The following is a 5,218-nucleotide window of genomic DNA, read 5'->3' on the forward strand; positions in this document are numbered from 1 at the left end:
TTGAAAGTCTTGCTGAGAAAATGATTCAAAGTATGAAGGATATAATATATCATGTTATTTTTAAACTACTGGAATTGGCATTGATATCACCTGTTGCTACAACAGGCGTTGAAAGAGCATTTTCTGCCATGAATATTATAAAAAATCGGCTGCGAAATAGGATAGGCGTTCAATGGATGAATGATTTATTTATTGCTTATGTTGAAAAAGAAATTTTGAATTCTATTAATAATGAAGTAATCATACAACTCTTTCAAAATATGAAGAGTAGACGTTATAAATTGTAAGTTGTTTAGTATCTTATATTTAATATTATATGTTTTTGGATGATTATTAATCAAAAATTTTATAAACTGCCTATGTCGGTCCAAAGTCCGGATAAAAAAATTTGAGGAAAATTTTTAATAAAATAATTTAGGCTCCCCCTTGATAAATTTTCTGGCTCCGCCACTGCCTACAGCCACCAACTGCACTGTTTTCATCCACACCATCTCTTCATGAAAAATCATCAAATCCTAGCCATGCCCTGATAACAAAACATGGTTCTATGCAACTACCGGATACTTCAATGTACATAAATAGGTCAATGAAATCTACCATGAGATGTGTAAAATTAATGAGTAAATAGTACTAGCTCCTATCTCCCGTGATTTCATAACTGAAAAGTAGAATTAACTGAATGATCAAGAAAAAACGTTATCCCAGCAGAAAATAGGGAAATCAAAATGTAAAGCATGATCATAATACCTAGAATTCTCGGCAGCATAAAAATATATAAATAACCGTTTGTTGACTAACCAGATAAATAGATAATTTATGTTTAACTTTGAACTCTACAATCTTACAATGAATGATTAAACTTTTCTAGATTGGCAAATCAGCCCCACGTTACATTTATTAAAAAATTAAGATGATCGACTACGAATGTTAGGGTTTGCAAGAGTTAATAACATACTTACCTCCCGATATAGCTGCTTATCTTCTGATGTCGCCTGCACGCATCCTCCTCATCATAACTTCTCTTCTGCTTCGAATTCCAGGTATTCCAAACGATTCCTCGTTTTCCCCCTCCACTTCTTCTATATCTTACCAGAAAGAGCTAAGTTGATGGCCGCAGAATAGAAATGGCGGAACTGTCGCGGGAAAGGGAATGAATAGGCCCAGCCCCGACTGGCGACTGCGTCTTACTTAATGTTAGTTATATAATTGCTATTAGATGTCATCGTTATTACAAGAAACAATGAGTCAATGATATAATTTTGGTTAAGATAAGATAATAATATTGTCAAATTTCATGAAATTACATAATTGTCAGATATATATATAACTATGTAAAAAAGTAATATATTATTGTCATTTTCTAATTAATATTTGAAAATGTCACTAAACAAAATAATTGACATTTTTCAATAATATGAAATTGAACAAAACATTTTGTTAGGGTTATACATGTAAATATTTTATTTGAATAATGCATGTATTAGAGAAATTTTATATGTGACATCTAAATTTTATCTATATATTAAACTAGCATTCAATTAAAGCTATTTCTCAAAATTCTTTTATAACTTTAAATTTCACAATAAAATTATCAACTTTCATTATCAATCTTTCATCAAAATTTTAATGATATTATTGCAGCATGCACAAATAGATAGGTAAAGTAGTCAGACTTGTGCCCCACCACCGTATTCCTACTCTCGCACAATAAGTGTCAAGAGCACGAGAGTGACCCATTGAGCTTCCATTCCATAACCTTGGATCATCCCACTATTCATTATGTTTTGTGCAATTTGGTTGCCTTGAGATGAACTTTCCGAAGGTTCATGGCCTTTAGAAGCATAAGATCCATGGCATGTTTGTTGTAATAATTATTCTAGAGTTTAACAGTAATATGATATCAATATTACTATCTATAATCACAATTTTATTCGCCCTAAATTTTTTGGCTCATAACATTTTTGTAATTATTTTTTGTAATGTAATCATTTAATTTTTAATATATCAACAACATTGAATTAATGATGTCGAGAGTTTGAATAGTTGTTTCCTAATTCTTTCAATGTGGTTATTATGAACTCCAAAGATAGAGAATTATAGGGCTCTAATTATTTCTTGAAGTTCAATGTTTTCGGAATCTTCAAGTACTTTTTTGTCTACTAAGGGCATGTTTAGGATAGCTACTGTTGTCGATAAAATAGGTTGTGAAGTTATTGCAGAGAAAGTTACTTTTTGAAGCTATGGTAGAGAAATCATCATATATTATTTGATAAATGTGGTTGTCAAACAACTCTGCTACATCTGTATAAGAATAATTTACATCAATGCCCCATTATACAAAATGATTGAAAGTACAATGAAAAGCTTTCAATTAAACAACAAATGCATACAAGATTTTATTATTTATATAACGCATTAAATACACTTGATAGCAAACCCAACCAGCAAAACATGGAGGAATCACTAGCTGACTTCTCGTAATCATATTGCCTAATTCATTTCCTTCCTCCTCCTCCTTCTCCTCCTCCTCTTAGTACTCTATCAGTGCTATATAATAAATAAGGTGATTGGTGGCCCGTTTGCCACCACTGGACATACTGGCAAGATGTTGAAAGGAAAGGCTTCAGCGGGAGAAAAAAGCTAATATGATAGGTTGGCATTCATTCAGGAAGGAATGGAGGATTCAAATTCCACGTTCTACTTAGGGCATCAACAGAGGTGCTCGAAAGCAAAAACTTTGGTTTATCATTCAAGGCACCGTCGACATCTGGTCCTATGTCATCGTCAACAGGTTCAAGGAGATGAATGAAGTTGGAAGAAAATACTAATATGACCCTTCGGTTAATAGAGAGGCAAAGTGCGTTATGCAGTAGCAGGGAAGGATGAAGCAAAACGAGCAAGAATATTTCAATTCTACTATTTTTAGTCTCCGAGCAGTGGAATGGGAGAGGACACATCAGGTTTTGATAGGTCGGGAAAAGTAGCTGTGAGACACAAAATTTTGTAAACTGGAGTTAAAAATTATACCCCAAACAATCCTTCAGTTGTATTCTTCAGTTGTATTTTTTATTTTACTTGCATGCATACTGAACCCTGAAACTCACTAAAGAACTATCATGCCCTAAGACCTAAATAGAAGAATTGAATATGTTTATATTCAAATCAATCTACCATAGACTTTAATTTCATTTTATATCAATCAAAACAACAAACAAACAAACACACACACATATAATTTATTATGTAATTTTGGCTCCAATCAATCTCACTCAGATGGTCCCCTTGCTGAATCTTAAAATCAATCAAATCCACATAATGAACTTATAAAGTCCAACAAAAATTCAAAACTCGCTTAAGCCTTCAATGCTAGATTCAAGGAATCAATATGCATGCTCATCTCAATCAATAAGTTCAATATAGCTTTCAATGTAATCAGCGAATCAATGATCAGTCATGAATAGTACAAATCAATATGATCAGTAATGAAAAATAGGAAATAAGTACACTAGAATCTATAAATCAATAATATGTGCGAGAAAATAAATACATCCATAATCAACTAATCAGTGCAATAGGAAATAATGCATCGGTACGAAAATCATTCAATATTATCAATCTTCCAATGTTATGAATCATAAACGTGCAAGTGCACATCAGTATGCCATGTATCGATAATGCTAACATATGATGAATACAACATTCTATAATATATAGAATCATGAATGATATGTCAATTAAACTATTATATGAATATGAATAATAGTGCATGAATCAGTTATCTGTGATATCTAGTCTTCATCATTAATTCTCTACCCACTATTATGTATGTTATTAATGCAAGTATCATTATCATACAATTCATCAAAGTAGGATATCTAACTTTAATGTGATATTTTATTTTCCCATATATCAACCGTAAATCTTATAATTTACTCATTAAGTCAATTATCATTATAGGTGTCAATAATCTATAAACAGACACTACTCTCTGTCTGTCGTCGTAGTTAGTCATCTGTTATATGTTACAATCGAGATAACATCACAAACTATTTTTAAAGAAAGTTCCATTGGTCCACCCTCTTGTACAATATATCACGATTTAAGAGCTACAACAATAACATTAAGCCTTTGTCCCACTACATGGGGTCAGCTACATGAATCCTTTTTCTTCATTGTATCATGTTAAAAGTCAAATCTCGTTTAAATCTAATAAAGAATGATCATTTCTAATATTTTTAACCAATTCTCTAACTCTACCTTTCTTAATATAAGTCAAATCTAATACCTCTATTTTCCTAATCGGGTCATCGGAAGATCATCGTTTTATGTGACCAAACCATCTAAGGCGACTCTCTCTAATCTTATCTTCCATTGGAGCTACTCCAACCTTTTAACATATATGCTCATTTTGTATTATCTTCTACTGGAGCTACTCCAACCTTTTCACATATATGCTTATTTTGTATCTTATCTCTAAGGGTAAAGCCACTCATCCAACTGAGCATCCTCATCTCTGCAACTCTTAACTTAGTATTTTGTTTCTCTTTTAATGGCCAACATTCGACATCATAAAGCATTGCATGTCTCACCACCATCTTATAGAATTTGCTCTTAAGTTCGAGTGGACTTTCAATCACACAACAAGTCCGATGCATTCCTCCATTATTTATGCTTTAATCATACAACTTGAATTCTGCTGATAATATCCCCATCTATTTCATCATCACTCTGAACATAGATCCAAGATATCTAAAATGTGTACTCTTATTAATGACTTGATCGTCCAAAATCACAATCCTCTTACTAGGTCTATTACTACTAAAATTACGCTCCATGTATTTAGTTTTAAATCTACTCAAGCAAAAACCTTTAGATTCTAAGGTTGACCTCCATAATTCAAGTTTACCTACAACTCCCTCTCTAGTCTTATCAACAAGAAGAATATCATCAACAAAAAATATAAACCAATGTACATCTTGCAAATGTCACGTTTTAAGAGCTAACCCATAAAAATTATAGTGTTAATTATCAGCATTCATTGCTTATATGCAAACACTACACTTATCTTATATCAATATTTCATTGACGTATGAATTGCAACATGAAATGTAAAAATATATAAAATATAAGAAAATCTATATAATAGCTAATAACTTTTAAAAGTGTGACTTTTATTTTATCAAGTGAAATTCTATAAAATTACAGTCAAAATGTCCAT

The sequence above is a fragment of the Dendrobium catenatum genome, unplaced genomic scaffold (assembly GCF_001605985.2).
Source record: "Dendrobium catenatum unplaced genomic scaffold, ASM160598v2 fragScaff_scaffold_1398, whole genome shotgun sequence".
Taxonomy (NCBI): domain Eukaryota; kingdom Viridiplantae; phylum Streptophyta; class Magnoliopsida; order Asparagales; family Orchidaceae; genus Dendrobium; species Dendrobium catenatum.